Genomic DNA, 17,780 nt, shown 5'->3' with positions numbered 1-17,780 from the left:
GGTGAGCAGGTGCATGTCTATAATCCTAAGCCACAAATGTATTCAGGATGCGAAGTGTTCTTAGCTGCAATATTTCACTGATGTTTATAAGTCTTTGAAGTAGGTAGGGAAGTTATTAAGGCTATCATCTTTAAAAATTGTATATCTGGGCTTCAGAGGCATAAAGTAACTCGTCCAAAGTTACATATGTTGTAAATAGCAGACCTAGGACTTGCACCCTGTCTCCTTATTCTTGCATACTTGCAAAGGCACTTTTCCTCCACCATCCTCAGGAAAGGTGTTCTATGATTCATTTTTCCAGAAGTGATAGCAAGACCATGCATTTTAGTGATGCCCTTGAAAGCCCTAGTAGCAACACCCATGTCACGAGTGAGTGGTACAGCCTATGCACTCAGGTGGGGCTTTTCTGGTTTTTAATTTTTATTGTAGTATAGTTGATTTACAATGGTGTGTTAGTTTCAGGTATACAGCAAAGTGAATTAGTTATACATATACATACACACACTCTTTTTTTTTATGATTATTTTCCCATATAGGCCATAACAGAGTATTGAGTAGAGTTCTCTGTGCTGTGCAGTAGATCCTTTTAGTTATCTAATTTATATACAGTGGTGTGAATATGTCAATCCTAATCTCCCAACTGGGGCTTTTCTTTAAAGGGATGTTAACCGGCATATTGTTACAGTCAAAATCATGTTCTATTCAACTTTAATAGATGAATGCAAGTCAACTCCAATGAAATGCCTAGAACAGTGCATGACACTTCATAGACACATAAATATATTTGCTGAATTCATTGTTCTTAGTGTTACATATAAACTTGAAACCTTTATAGAGTGGGTTTCATCTGAAGAGTCTATTCATTAATTCAACAAATATCAAGGCTTGTTCTGTGCTTGGCACTGCTCTGGGCTCTAGGAATTCCATGGTGAAACAAAGATTCCTGTTTTCATGGAGTTTATGGTCTAGTGCAGAGGGACAGATATTTAGGAAGTAGGAACATGTCATATATGTCAGTGATCCAAAGAAAATATATACAAATCAGGTGATAAAATGGCTGGGTCAGGGGCTGGGTGAGCATTTCAGAAAATTCTCTTCTGAGGTGGTAACGTATGTGCTGAGACTTGAATGATGAGATGGTGCCTGCTGTGCAAAGATCTGGGTGATGGGCTTTCCAGGAAAGATTCTTAGAAGTTAAGAAGCTGAGTGTGTTTCAGGAACCAAGAAACCCAGAGGATCAGTGACGTTGAAGTGTCCTAACTGAGCAGACAAAGAGAACACAGGAAGGATAAAGAGCTAGTCAGGGTTTCATAGATCATGATAGGAATTTGAAATCAAATTATACTCAGAAGTTACAGGGGAGTTTGAAGTAAGGTAGTCATAAATCTGCTTTGTATTTTAGATGATTCAAACTCTTATGTAATGAGTGGACTGTGGGGGGCAAGGGAAGTGGATTCAAGTGAGGGATGCTGGTGGCAAGGCAGAGAGTGTCAGTGGAGATGGTGAGAAATGGTTGGGTCAATGTGTGTAAATTGGAAGTAGGACTTGGTTGGTTTCATAGACTAGGAGTGGAGCACAGGGAGAGATGAATCTGGGATGTTTCCTAGGGTTTAGTTTTGAGCACAAGGAGGATGCTAGTGTCTTCTTTTGAGGCTCAGGATTTTTGGGTGTGGAAGTGGGGATGGAGAATCAAGAATTATTGCCCAAGAGTATCTTTGCCATCAAGAAAATTTTGTGGTAAAGGGAAAAGCTGAAGAACAGACCGAACTAGGATGTCACAGTGAAAAAGTGAAAGTGTTAGTCATTCTGTCGTGTCTGACTCTTTGTGGCTCTGTGGACTGTAGCCCTCCAGGCTCCTCTGTCTATGGAATTCTCCAGGCAAGAATCCTGGAGTAGGTTGCCGTTCCCTTCTGCAGGGATTGAACCTGGGTATCTGCATTGCAGGAAGATTCTTTACTGTCAAGATTAGGGCTTTCTTTGGTTTCTCCCTGCTGGGGAATGTAGATCCAGGAAATATATTTTTAACTCTTTGTGTCTGTTTCCTTTCTTAAGGGGTGGCAAAATTAAATATATAAGATGCATATGCACAACTTTCCCCGAGAGTTCTGAGCTCCTTGGGTTTCAGTGTTATACAAGTGTGAACGATTCCCACAAAGGTCACACAGTGTATCTCCTCGAGAATGATTTATGTTAGCGGCTCTAGCTGTTTATCTCTTCAGCACCTCTGCTGCCAGGAATGGAAAGAAAATCCTGAGACATCTTATTCTTCATTAGGCATCAGGGGAAGTGGTTTATAGTCCCTGTCTAAGTTATTAATTAACCACTTAGCTTGGTTGTATACTAAACTATAGGGAATCCTTTCTCCTCATCTTGTAGGAATATTGAAGAAAGCAAAATATATGAAATAAGCAGTATAAGTGAGTACCTTAATGAAAAACAGTACTTGTCTTCCCACTGCAGTTTCGTCTTCACAAAAGTTAAGTCAAGGCTTTGAGCATCTGTTAATGTTTGTTTATAATTTAATCAACCTTTCATTCACTGGGGTGAAACAAGCTGTTACCAGGAAATAGTATTTGGGCGCCAGATAAATGACTTCCCTAGTTTCATCAAGGACTCTAGATGGTCTTAGATTGACACTAATAATAGGAGTAATGAGTGAAGTTAGCCAGAATGATTCTCTCTCATACACTATTGTGGATTTTTTTTTTCCCTCTTCAACACATTTAATGCTCAAAGACCATCAAACATTTTTAAAAATTATTTTCTATTTTTATTATTATAAAGCTATAAAATATTACCAGTTATTAAGGGTAGTTTCTCCATGAAGAATTTTTCTCTCTAGCCCAAACTTGCATACTGCATTTTATTTATTTATTTTTAATTTAAATTTATTTATTTTAATTGGAGGCTAATTACTTTACAATATTGTATTGGTTTTGACATACATCAACATGAATCTGCCATGGGTGTACACATGTTCCCCATCCTGAACCCCCCTCCCACCTCCCTCCCCGTACCATCCCTCTGGGTCATCCCAGTGTACCAGCCCCAAGCATCCTGTATCCTGCATCGAACCTGGACTGGTGATCAGTTTCTTATATGATATTATAAATGCTTCAATGCCTTTCTCCCAAATCATCCCACCCTCTCCCTATATATAGAAAACTATAAAACACTGGTGAAAGAAATCAAAGAGGACACTATTAGATGGACAAATATACCATGTTCATGGATCGGAAGAATCAATATAGTGAAAACGAGTATACTACTCAAAGCAATCTATAGATTCAATGCAATCCCTATCAAGCTACCAACAGTATTCTTCACAGAGCTAGAACAAATAATTTCACAATTTGTATGGAAATACAAAAAACCTCGAATAGCCAAAGCAATCTTGAGAAAGAAGAATTGACCTGGAGGAATCAACCTGCCTGACTTCAGGCTCTACTATGAAGCCACAGTCATTAAGACAGTATGGTACTGGCACAAAGACAGAAATATAGATTAATGGAACAAAATAGAAAGCCCAGAGATAAATCCATGCACCTATGGACACTTTATCTTTGACAGAGGAGGCAAGAATATACAATGGATTAAAGACAATCTCTTTAACAGGTGGTGCTGGGAAAACTGGTCAACCACTTGTAAAAGACTGAAACTAGAACACTTTCTAACACCATTCACAAAAATAAACTCAAAATGGATTAAAGATCTAAATGTAAGACCAGAAACTATAAAACTCCTAGAGGAGAACATAGGCAAAACACTCTCCGACATACATCACAGCAGGATCCTCTATGACCCACCTCTCAGAATACTGGAAATAAAAGCAAAAATAAACAAATGGGACCTAATTAAACTTAAAAGCTTATGCACAACAAAGGAAACTATAAGCAAGGTGAAAAGATGCCTTCGGATTCCCAGCCTTCGGAATGGGAGAAAATAATAGCAAATGAAGCAACTGATAAACAACTAATCTCAAAAATACACAAGCAACTCCTGAAGCTCAATTCCAAACATTTTTAAAACCCTAAACCTGTTAGACTTTTGACAGCTGAGAATTTAAGGCATTGAAGGGGTGGAGGGCTTATCTAAATTTAGGCTGGAATTACACTCTGAAGAATCTACATCTATTGTGGGTAAAAAAGTAGAAATTTATTTCCAATGACTAGTGCCCCTCTTCCCTTATCAGAATCATAACCCTCCCCAGCGGGCCAGGACTTTACTGTGTACACTTCCTGAACCTCTCATTTTAAAAGAAAATGTTGTCATTAGTGAATTCATGATTGAATCAGACTGGTCAGAGTTTGAAATATTATTGCTCCAGATGGGATTTGAATTTTGAGTAGATACTCAGGGAAATGCTTAGATTAAGGGGGAAAAATGAGTCTTAGACAGTAGACTTTTAGTGACATGGCCTCTGGTTGGACATGTGTTTGAGGCAAGGATCATCTTCCTGGCTTCCCCAAGTCATAACGAATCAAAGATCATCTGCTTTGTCATTGTAAAGACTCATCCTGGGAGAATGAGCCTCCATTGATCCTCTGAAGTCCAAGAGCAACAGAGACTGAAAGACCCATTCTGCCACTTGAAGGGCTTTCTGTAAAACAAAAAGAATATTTTTAGTCAAACACACTCTGTTAAATATTATGTATATACATGTATTTGAGAAAAATGGCAAAAATATCTCTCTTAAATCCTCCTTCCTGCCACACTTCCTCCTCACCAGTGGTCCATAAATAAAGATAGCTGGTTAAATTAAATCTAATACCTGGTTGTACACTAATGACTGAGAGCTTACCTTAGCATAGTGGATCTCAAAATTGAGTGTGCAGTATGCATCAGAATCACCTAGAGACCCTGTTAACACACAGGTTGCTGGACTCCATCTCTGGAGTTTCTGATTCAGTAAGTCTGGAGTGGGGATTGAGAATTTCCCTTTCTTACCATATCTGGAGGTGATGCTGATGCTTCTCATCTGAGGACCATATTGTGAGATCTACTGACTTAACCTTCATGCTCATCTGACTCCCTCTCACTTGAGTCTCTGTTGGGATAACAGAGAGTGGATGTTGCAGGAACCAGAACTTCCACTTTGAGCCAAAGGACCTAAAGACTCAAAACTTAATCCCTAAATTATTTCCTACTTTAATATCGTCCAGAACATTTATATCACATGACTCACTTTTTAAGAGTTAAGAATTGTATCCACCTAGACAACTCCCCCAACTTGTAATAATACCAGTTCTAGAGACCCCGCTCAGCTCAGTCAAACGGACCTCTGTCTTATTGTTGTTGTTCAGTCACTAAGTCATGTCTGACTCTTTGCAACCCCATGGACTGCAGTGCACCAGGCTTTCCTGTCCCTCACTTTCTCCTGGAGTTTGCTCAAATTCATGTCCGTTGAGTCAGTGATGCTATCTGTTTCATCCTCTGCTGCTCTCTTCTCCTTTTGCCTTCCATCTTTCCTAGCATCAGAATCTTTCCCAATGTCATCTTTCTGCATCAGGTGGCCAAAGTATTGGAGCTTCAGCTTCAGCATCAGTCCTTACCATGAATATTCAGGGTTGATTTCCTTTAGGATTGACTGGTTTGATCTCCTTGCAGTCCAAGGGACTCTTAAGAGTACCTCTGTCATGGATTAAGCATCTCTGATATGTTAGAAATTTGTGTTTTTGTTTGGTTCAAAAATCAAATTGCAAATTGATCTTGTGCTGAGTCTTAATACTCTTTAGTGGATTGATAAAGATCTAATGACCTGGTGTTGCAATTACCTTCAGCAGCATTGTGCTATTTCTTCAGGAGCTATTTCAAATATCACCTTTCCATGAGCCCTTTCCCATATCTCTCAGGCAGGAGGGAAGCTCCCTTGCAAGGTCCATACCACATTTAATTCACACATTGTTGTTTATCACAGGAAACCACAATATATTCTACCACAGATCTATTACCCATAGATTGTGAGCTGTTCAAGGAAGGACGAGCTGTAATTTTTCATAGCATCAGGGCCAGTTAAAATGCCAAGTATGTAATAGATATGTAATAAACATTGTTAAACAAATGTGATTTTTAAAAAGTTACCGTGAGACAAACATCCATAAACAGCTGAAGAGAAGAACCACATTCTATCAATAATAGTACACCATTTCCCTTTTGGATTAACTTGATAACATTCAATTTATTAATCTTGTGGCCTTTTTGAAGTTTAAAGATGAATGAACTGGTGATGAATAAACAACTGCTTTTGACTGTTAAAAAGATGTCATTTATTATAAAACTAATATATGGCTATTGTAGGAAATCTGGAAAATATAGAAGAGAAGATACTTTAAAAATCACCCCTGACTCTACACTCAAATTCAACAACAAATAAATATGGTTAGGGCTAAGGTCCCTTTTTTGTCTTCTTTCCCCCCAAATATACCATGTTAATGATTTGATTTACCAATTTCACATAGATGCTGCTGCTGCTGCTGCTGCTGCTGCTGCTAAGTTGCTTCAGTCGTGTCCGATTCTGTGCAACCCCACAGACAGCAGCCCACCAGGCTTCCCCACCCCTGGGATTCTCCAGGCAAGAACATGGAGATCCTACTTAATACATTGTCCTTGTACTTGACTTTTCATTTAATATTCTATATTTTGATTACTCTGGGTACAAATATCATTAGTTTACATTTTATTAATCTGTTTACTGTCAGGATAAGAATATTTTTATGTTTCTGTGTCATTTGACCTCCTAGTTCAGTTCAGTTGCTCAATGAAGTCCAACTCTTTGCAACCCCGTGGACTGCAACATGCCAGGGTTCCCTGTCCATCAACAATTCCTGGAGCTTACTCAGACTCATGTCCATTGAGTCAGTTATGCCATCCAACCATCACATTCTCTGTCGTCCCCTTCTCCTTCCACCTTCAATCTTTGCTAGCATCAGGGTCTTTACCAACGACTCGGTTCTTCACATCAGGTGGCCAAAGTATTTGAGTTTCAGCTTCAACATAAGTCCTTCCAATGAACACTCAGGACTGATCTCCTTTAGGATGGACTGGTTGGATCTCCTTGCAGTCCAAGGGACTCTCAAGAATACTCTCCAACACCACAGTGCAAAAGCATCAATTCTTCAGCAATCAGCTTTCCTTGTAGTCCAACTCTCACATCTATACATGGCTACTGGAAAAACCATAGGTTTGACAAGACGGACCTTTGTTGGCAAAGGAATTTCTCTGCTTTTTAATATGCTGTCTAGTTTGGTCATAGCTTTTCTTCCAAGGAAAAAATGTTTTTTAATTTCATGGCTGCAGTCACCACCTGCAGTGATTTTGGAGCCCCCCCAAATAAAGTCTGTTACTGTTTCCATTGCTTCCCCATCTATTTGCCATGAAGTGATGGGACCAGATGCCATGATCTTAGTTTTCTGAATATTGAGTTTTAAGCCAACTTTTTCCCTCTTCCCTTTCACTTTCATCAAGAGGCTCTTTAGTTTTTCTTTGCTTTCTGCAATAAGGGTGATGTCATCTGCATATTTGAGGATTGATATTTCTCCCAGCAGTCTTGATTCTAGCTTGTGCTTCATCCAGCACAGCATTTTGCATGATGAATTCTGCATATAAGTTAAATAAGCAGGGTGACAATATACAGCCTTGACATACTCCTCTCCTGATTTGGAACCAGTCCATTGTTCCATGTCCAGTTCTAACTGTTGCTTCTTGACCTGCATACAGATTTCTCAGGAGGCAGGTTAGGTGGTCTGGTATTCCCATTTCTTTCAGAATTTTCCACAGTTTGTTTGATCCACACAGTCAAAGACTTTGGTGTAGTCAGTAAAGCAGAGATGGACACAATAAAGGACAGAAATGGTATGGACCTAACAGAAGCAGAAGATATTAAGAAGAGGTGGCAAGAATACACAGAAGAACTATACAAAAAAGATCTTCATGACCCAGATAACCATGATGGTGTGATCACTCGCCTAGAGCCAGACATCCTGGAATGTGAAGTCAAGTGGGCCTTAGGAAGTATCACTATGAACAAAGCTAGTTGAGGTGATGGAATTCCAGTGGAGCTATTTCAAATCCTAGAAGATGATGCTGTGAAAATGCTGCCCTCAATATGCCAGCAAATTTGGAAAACTCAACAGTGGCCACAGGACTAGAAAAGGTCAGTTTTCATTCCAATCCCAAAAAAAGGCAATGCCAAAGAATGCTCAAACTACCACACAACTGCACTGATCTCACATGCTAGCAAAATATTGCTCAAAATTCTCCAAGCCAGGCTTCAACAGTATGTGAACCGTGAACTTCCAGATGTTCAAGCTGGATTTAGAAAAGGCAGAAGAACCAGAGATCAAATTGCCAACATCCGATGGATCATCAAAAAAGCAAGAGAGTTCCAGAAAAACATCTATTTCTGCTTTATTGCCTTGACTTCCTTAGCAAAGGAAATTGACAAGCTACAGAATGTCTTCATTTCCCGATCCATTTATTTCTCACATTCCACAATTTTAGACCTAGAGCCATCTGCTCCCATCCAAAGAGTAATAAACTTATCTTCTCCAAACTATGGAAATACTCTAAGTTTGTAAACTTAGAGATATGTGTCCTGTCTTCCTCCTGGAGACATTTATTGTATTTATATTCCAAAGGAAAAGAGCCCATCACCCCTTTCCTTTTGTTCCCAAGGAGAGTTTGCTTATTTCAGGGAAGAAAATTTCTTTCCTTCTCAAGAGAGAAGTAGGGGAAGCAGGTGTCCCCATATTTATGGGGCTTCTCGCCTACAGTACAGTCCCCTGTACATGTTGGATGACAATTGTCAGGCTCTCATTCTATCATCCCAAGAAGAGGAGGAATTTGGACAAAGAGGAACAGTGTGGTTATTGTAATTAGCAGTCCCTGCTCCAGAAATCCTGTGCCTATTTTCAGGATACTATGAATAAATAAAGATATTAAAAACCGATCACTTGTTATTTCATATAATGGCCAGACTTAAGTCATTTAAGATGTTTTCTTAAATGCTTTTGAAAGCATTTAAGTTATCTACATTTTTCACAAACACAAATGATGCTTCATTAAACAGATTTCTGTAAATCTGATTCTTAGAAGTGAAAATGTTCAGTTAAATGGCATGTACATTTAAATTTTTGCAGATATTAAAAAAAATAGCCCTCCAAAAAGGCAATTTATACTTCTATCAACTGTGTATATTACCAATTAATTTTTTTCTAATCTAATTGATAAAAATCACATTACTTTGTTCCAATATGCATTCTACTCTTTACTAGTTGGGTTAAGAATATTTTCTTTGTCTATTTTTCTTGTATATTTCCTTCTCTGTTCATTGCTTGTTCTGATGCTTTGTTCATTTTCTACTGCATTGTTTTCTTAGTGATGCAGAGATCATTATACATTATGAACATTTATATTCATCTGCTTTCTATACTGCAAGTATTCTCCCCTGTATTTTGCTTTTTGTTGTTTATTGTACTTTGTTCATGGCTTCTACTGCTATATAAAAATTTTATGTAGTTTGTCTCTCAACCTTTTCCTTTATGGTTTCTGACTTTTCTGTCTATCTTATTGGGAAATGTAAATAAACCCCCTTGGTGAGATTCCAGCCCTTTTGTAGCATGCCTTCCCTGATAGCTTGGTACGTAAAGAACCCGCCTACAATACAGGAGACATGGATTCAATCCCTGGGTCAGGAGGATCCCCTGGAGAAGGAAATGGCAAACCACTCTAGTATCCTTGCCTGGAAAATCCCATGGACAGAGGAGCCTGGCAGGCTGTCATCTGTGGGGTGGCAAAGAGTCGGGCACAACTGAGTGACTAACACTTTTCATGCTAAAGACCAGAAAGTAGAAGGGTAGAATGTAAAAGACTACATTTTATAAAATCCATCAAAACTTGGGTTCTACATGTGAACTAGTAAATATTCAGCATTAAATACCTAATATTAATGCTTGTTTGTTGACCTATCTAATATAAACATGTCTTAGAGTAATTGGAGAAGGCAATGGCACCTCACTCCAGTACTCTTGCCTGGAAAATCCCATGGATGGAGGAGCCTGGTAGATTATAGTTCATGGGGTCAGGAAGAGTCAGATAGGACTGAGCAACTTCACCTTCCCTTTTCACTTTCATGCATTGGAGAAGGAAATGGCAACCCACTCCAGTGTTCTTGCCTGGAGAATCCCAGGGACAGGGGAGCCTGGTGGGCTGCCATCTATGGGGTCACACAGAGTTGGATACGACTGAAGTGACTTAGCATAGCATAGCATAGCATAGTTGATTAACAATGTTGTGTTAGTTTCAGGTATACAGCAAAGTGATTCAGTTATACATATACATGTATCTATTCTTTTTTCTAATTCTTTCCCATTTAGGTTGTTACATAATATTGAACCAAGTTCCCTGTGCTGTATAATAGGTCCTTGTTGGTTACCCATTTAAAATACAGCAGTGTGTATGTGTTGGAGAAGGCAATGGCAACCCACTCCAGTACTCTTGCCTGGGAAATCCCATGGACAGAGGAGCCTGGTGGGCTACAGTCCATGGGGTCGCAAAGAGTTGGACACGACTGAGCGACTTCACTTTCACACATTGGAGAAGGAAATGGCAACCCACTCCAGTGTTCTTGCCTGGAGAATCTCAGGGATGGGGGAGCCTGGTAGGCTGCCGTCTATGGGGTTGCACAGAGTCGGACACAACTGAAGTGACTTAGCAGCAGCAGCAGCAGCAGTGTGTATGTGTCAGTCCAAAACTCTGTAACTTTCCCTTCTCCCTTACCTTTCCCCCAGGTAACTATTAGTTTGTTCTCTAAGTGTATGAGTCTATTACTCTTTTGTAAATAAGTTCATTTTTATCACTTTAAAAATTCTGCATTTAATACAATATTTCACTTTCTCTGGACTTCCTTCCCTTAGTAGGACAATCTCTAGGTCCATCCATGTTGCTGCAAATGGCATCATTTTATTCTTTTTAATGGCTGAGTACTTTTCCATTATATACATGTACTATATTTTCTTTATCCATGGAGTGTTCTAAAAGTTAGCTGATTCCCCCACTTCTGATCATGAGTTTTCTGACCACAGCAGAGTTTGTTTTTGATTATTTTGTGGTGGGCCACATCTGCAGTAAAGTTCTGGAAATCTTTTTGAAAATTCTGATCAGATCTTGTTCCACAAATCCTTTCTGATAAATTTCAAAGCTTTGTGCATGCCTAGTCATTCAGTTGTGTCTGACTCTTTGTGACCCCATGGACTGTAGTCCACCAGTCTCCTTTACCCATTTAAAATACAGCAGTGTGTATTGGGTTGTAAGGGTTGCCACTCCCTTCTCCAGGGTATCTTCTCAACCTGGGGATCAACCAGGGTCTCCTGCATTGCAGGCAGGTTATCTACCATTGGAGCCACCAGGGAAGCCCATTTCAAAGTCTCAGGTTCTCTATATTTAATTGTTTCTGCTTAAGCCAGATAGAAGAATTTCTGTTATGTTGAACTGAATCCTGATTAACATTTTTGGCAATACCTCCTTGAAGCTGGATACTCATTCTTTTATATTTTCTTTTAAAACTTTTGTAGTTGTGGTTTTTCATTCAAATTGGGACTATGTCTGGAATTATTTTTGTGTTTGATGTTGGATAAAAGTATAATGGATAGTTATTAGTTCCAACAAAATTCTTTGAATAATCAATTATTTTCCATAGATCTCAAATGTTACATTTATCTTATATCATATCCCACATACATAGATACAGGAGTACATTTAGGTCCTTTATTTTATTCTACTATTTATTCTCAAAAGAGTTCTCTATTAAGAAATACTACAGGGTTTTGATTACTGAAGTTCTTCAAAGTGTGCTTTGAAATCCATCATGGCAAGTTGCCTATCATAATCATAAGTTTTCTTAATGTCCATAGATGATTTTAACATTTATATACATGGAGAGGAATAAGGGTTATCTTTTCATGCTTCATGAAAGTCTCTTTGGGATTTTATTTAGAAGTGCCTTGAACTTTTGGATGAATATGAGAATGGACATATTTATATTAATAATAATGATTATTTTATACTTTACATAAATTAATTCATTTAATTCTGATAAGAACCCAATGAAGTAAATACTATTTTCATTTCCATCTTACCAATAGCAGAGAAAGGTTAAATAATTTATACTTCTTATACAACTAGAAAAACAGTATATCCAGAAACATAGTATGTCATTTCATTTAATCAAGCATTTAAATATTTCCTTCAATAAAGTTTTGCAATTTTTTTCTCATAGTGTTGACACATGTCTTGTAATGTTTATTCCCAGTTGTTTTATGGGATTTGTCATTAGTGTGAGTGAATATTTTCCCCATTACTCTTCAATTTGTTAATGCTGGCATGCAGAAAAACAAGCCACATTCACATGTTGATCTTACATTTGGTCATCTGACAAAATTTTCCTGTTTGTTCTCATAGTTTTAAAATGGGTTGTAAGTATTGCATATTCACTGTGATAACTGATAAGCCAAATCCAGAGCACCACATACAGATGTGTACACACACACAAATGTGTGTACACACACATGCATACACAAGCACACATGAGCATGCACGGTATGCTGCAGAGCACACAGGATCTCAACAGGCACTTGGAATCTCAGCCCTGCAGGCTCAGTGTCTCCAAGGCCTTGATATTTGTCTCTCCAGCAACAGGATCCCGGCCAACTCAGAGCCACAGCAACATACCAGTTGGCTCAGGTCATCCTGCACCCTTCAAGTCACCACCTCTGTGAAAACTAGTGTATTCCTCATTTGAGTTCTCAGTCAAGCTGTTATTTCAAATTCCACCAAGTCAAAGCTCCCTTTTCTCTGCCATCTCTTAGATAGTCTAGTTTCAATACCACGGGGTGCGAGGGTGGGACCAGATCTTCTAATCACACAGCCTTAATACCTCCAGGGCAGCCAGTGCTTGAGTTTAGCTAATGTCTCCTTTACTAGCCTGGAAACATAAAAGCTGCATCCTTGCTACAGGTAGGGAGAACCCAGACTGTAGCTCGGTTGTCCTCTTGAGAAGGGGTAACACGTTCTTTTATTCCTAATTAACCAGACTAAAAGAGTGGGAGCAAAATTCTTATTAATTTCTTACAGAGTATCCTATTCTCATCCTATTCCTGAATTAGTACATTTGTTTCAGGAGTAGGTTTGGGATTTTTAAAACTCCTTTGTCAGCATCTATTGCAAGATCATAAAAAATTGCTCTGTATTTCTATTGATATTTATACCAGAAGTTAATATACATACCATTCATTGTTTAACAGTTTAACCACACTTTTATTCTCTGAAACATCCTGCTTGGTCATGACATATTCTTCTTGTTATATGCTGCTAATTTTGCTTTGTAATTAAAAAAAATTTTTTTTTACTTTTATGTAAGATTTAGAAAAGGCTATTTTTGGCATTTTTTCTCAATTTGGTGTTATGCTAACCTTATAGAACAAGGAAGGAAGTTTTATATTTTTTCTATGCTCTGAAACAATTCAAATAAAACAAAAAAGCAATCTGCTCTTTCAAGGCTTTGCAGAAATCATCCATAAAATATGGTCTGGGACCTCTGCCTTTTTAAAAGGCAGATTTTTAAAAATTACATTTTCAATTTTTTCCATGGCTCTTTCTTCAGTTTTATATCTTCTCTGACACGGTCTTGATAATCTTTATGTCCCAAACAGTTCTTTCTTCTTGAATTTTTAATTTGTTAATTCTGCATGTATTATCTTTGGCTATGTTTTCATTCATAACGGAAGCAGAAGATATTAAGAAGAGATGGCAAGAATACACAGATGAACTGTACAAAAAAGATCTTCACCACCCAGATAATCACAATGGTGTGATCACTGACCTAGAGCCAGACATCCTGGAATGTGAAGTCAAGTGGGCCTTAGGAAGCATCACTACGAACAAAGCTAGTGGAGGTGATGGAATTCTAGTTGAGCTCTTTCAAATCCTGAAAGATGATGTTGTGGAAGTGCTGCACTCAATATGCCAGCAAATTTGGAAAACTCAGCAGTGGCCACAGGACTGGAGAAGGTCAGTTTTCATTCCAATCCCAAAGAAAGGCAATGCCAAAGAATGCTCAAACTACTGCACAATCAAACTCATCTCACACGCTAGTAAAGTAATGCTCAAAATTCTCCAAGCCAGGCTTCAGCAATATGTGAACCGTGAACTTCCTGATGTTCAAGCTGGTTTTAGAAAAGGCAGAGGAACCAGAGATCAAATTGCCAACATCTGCTGGATTGTGGAAAAAGCAAGAGAGTTCCAGAAAAACATCTATTTCTGCTTTATTGACTATGCCAAAGCCTTTGACTGTGTGGATCACAATAATATGCTTTTGAACTGTGGTGTTGGAGAAGACTCTTGAGAGTCCCTTGGACTGCAAGGAGATCCAACCAGTCCATTCTGAAGGAGATCAGCCCTGGGATTTCTTTGGAAGGAATGATGGTAAAGCTGAAACTCCAGTACTTTGGCCACCTCGTGCGAAGACTTGACTCATTGGAAAAGACTCTGATGCTGGGAGGGACTGGGGGCAAGAGGAGAAGGGGACGACAGAGGATGAGATGGCTGGATGGCATCACTGACTCGATGGACGTGAGTCTCAGTGAACTCCAGGAGCTGGTGATGGACAGGGAGGCCTGGAGTGCTGCGATTCATGGGGTCGCAAAGAGTCGGACACGACTGAGCGACTGATATAATCTGATCTGATGTTTTCATTCTTATTTCTGGTGTTATTTCTCTATCATCAGAATTATCAGAGGCTTATGAATTTTATTGGGCTTTTCAAGGGACTAACTTTAATTAATCTAAGCTTACCTTTGTGGGTTATTTTCTATTTATTTCTGCTTATATCTTTTTAAATTCCCTCATAAATTTTTTGTTTTGTTTGGTTCTCTTTCTTTCAGCTAGAGTTGAAACCTTACTGCATTTATTTTCTGTCTTTCTTGCTAATAAATGTACTTAAGAACGTATATTTCTGCTGATTTCTGCTTTGGCTACCGGCCATACAGGAAAAGTACCATACCCTCACTGATGTTGACTTTATCAGTAATTTTAGTGACTTCTCCTTTAATGTAAGAATTACTTAGAAATGATTTTAAATATCTCAAATGCCTTTATTTTATTCTCATACCTGTTTTTCATCAGATGATTTCAATTGTGCTCTTTAAACATCACAAACAGGTAGTGAATGTCCTTGGACATTTCATAGTTTCTATAGTTGGGCAGCTCCCGCATGTTTTTCATCTGCCCACTTAACTATTCCTTTATCAGAGACAGATACCATCCACAATCTTTCCAATACCCTTGTTTTTAACTAGCGTGCCTTTTTAAAACTGAAGCAGTGGAATTCGATACAAGTTTACAGTTGTTTCATTCAAGAATTAACTCACCTTCCTCAGCTTGAGATATTGAACAAGTAATGACATGGCCTTATCCCATCCTTGTGGATATATTTTTCATTCAAGCAATTTCAGATTCCAAGAAGAGATCCATTTTTCTGAAGAAGGATCTTGATGAGAAAGTAAACATACAGGGACCTCACCTTGCAGTAACAGACCAAAGCGGCAGCTTTGGTGATGTTTTGTATATAATGACAGAGAGTGGTGAGTTCCTTTCTACTCCCTCACTTTTCGTCAACCAGACCTTGTCCTTTTCTTTTCAAAGAGACTGAGTTCTATGCTGATGCGATTGAAGTCCTTCTGTGGTGTTGCTGTGTGGCCTTTTGTAATAAATACACATCCCTTCAAGTTAACTAAACTCTGTTTCCAGAGTTAAAAAAAAAAATAAAATAAAATACAATCTCCCTAAAAGAAGCAAAATGCTAGCAAAGGGTGTCTTTCTCCCATATTTGAGGATGAGGAAGATTCATACACCTGCCTGGCTCCTCTGTAGTTCCTCAGGGGACAGAAAGAGCAGTAGCCTTCACCCAGGGGATCAAGGATCTCCACAAGCCAAGCTTTGTCTAGAATCCTCAGTCTGGTCTCCCCTTCCTTCTAAGCACTTTTGCTGTTGGTCCCCAGCTGTTCTGTGGTTCATCTCTCCCCATCAGGACTGGCCAGAGTTGCAGCCTGCCCCCACTCTCTAAGCCCAGGAGCCATTGGCTGGAAAGTGGTGTGACAGACTGAATTTAAGAGAACAGAGACCAGTTCACCTTCCTCTCTCAGACTGCCAAATTTTTGTCAGTCTCAACAAGCACAGAATGGCATTTCCTTATGTTAAGTTGACTTTCTTCAGTGACTATTAGGATTGGGCATCTTTTAAATAGCCCTTCTCTTTCTCTTTTTAAATTGTTACTTTCTGTTCCCATTTTCCTGTTGTTTATTTTTTTCAAAGTATTTGTAGTTGTTCTATAGCATATATATTCTGGAGTAGCCCTTTTATCTGTTTTATTGATATAATTGATATATTCATATATGAGTTTAAGGTGTATAGCATAAAGACTTACACACATTGTGAAATGATTGCCATATAAATTTAGTTAACATCCATCACCTTGTAAAGACACAAAAAAAGAAAGAAAAAAATTATTTTTCCTGTGTTGAGAACTTTTGGATTTATTCTCTTGGTAACTTTCATATATACCTTATAGTATTATTAACTACAGTCATGGTGTACATTACATCCAGTACTTATTTATTTCATAACTGGAATTTTCCATTTCCCAACCACCTTTCATCCAGTTCCCTCATCTCCCTTCCCCTGCCTCTGGTAAGCACAATTCTGATTTAAAAATATATATATAAATTATGTACTTATATATAACCTATGGAGAAGGAAATGGCAACCCACTCCAGTGTTCTTACCTGGAGAATCCCAGGGACAGGGGAGCCAGGTGGGCTGCTGTCTCTGGGGTCGCACAGAGTCAGACACGACTAAAGCGACTTAGCAGCAGCAGCAGCATATAACCTATAAATATATACATGTGTACCCTTCCAACAAGGATATTTTTATTGTTATATTTTATTGTTTTTTAAGACATTTCATTTTGTGTTTGGGTATAGCTGCTTCACAATGTTGTGATAATTACAGGGGAACAATGAAGGAACTCAGCCACACATATACACCTGCCCATTCTCCCTCAAACTTCCCTCCTACCCAGGTTGCCACATGACATAGAGCAGAGTTCCATGTGCTATACAGTTGGTCCTTTTTGGCTATCCATTTAAATATACCAGAGTGATCTTTTTTTTTTCTTTTTTTTTGAGTTTTTTTGTTAATTTTTTAGATTCCACTATAAATATGGTCATACAGTTTTTGTCTTTCTCTGTTTGACTTATCTCATTTAGTTAATAGCCTCAAGGTCCACTCGTGTTGTCACAGGTGACAAGAGCTCCTTCTTTTATATGGCTGAATAGTATTCTGTTGTGTATATATGTGTAAATATCACATATATATCATATTTTCTTTACCCATTCATCCATCAATGAACACTTATGTTGTTGTCATGTTTTAGCTATTGTAAACAATGCTGTTATGAACACAGGGTAAAAATATCTTTTTGAATTAGTATTTTGATTCCTTCAGGTAAATCCCCAGAGTGGGATTGCTAGATCATATGAGTTATTTAAAAAAATTTTTGAGCATACTGTTTTCCACAGTGGCTGTACCAATTTATGTTCTCACCAACAGTGCATGAGATTCCTTTTCTCCCCATCCTTGTCAACATTTATTATTGATTGTCTTTTTAATGGTAGTGGCACCCCACTCCAGTACTCTTGCCTGGAAAATCCCATGGACGGAGGAGCCTG

This window comes from Bos taurus, chromosome 4 (genome assembly GCF_002263795.3).
Source record: "Bos taurus isolate L1 Dominette 01449 registration number 42190680 breed Hereford chromosome 4, ARS-UCD2.0, whole genome shotgun sequence".
NCBI lineage: Eukaryota > Metazoa > Chordata > Mammalia > Artiodactyla > Bovidae > Bos > Bos taurus.
Note: the sequence above shows the minus strand (reverse complement) of the source record.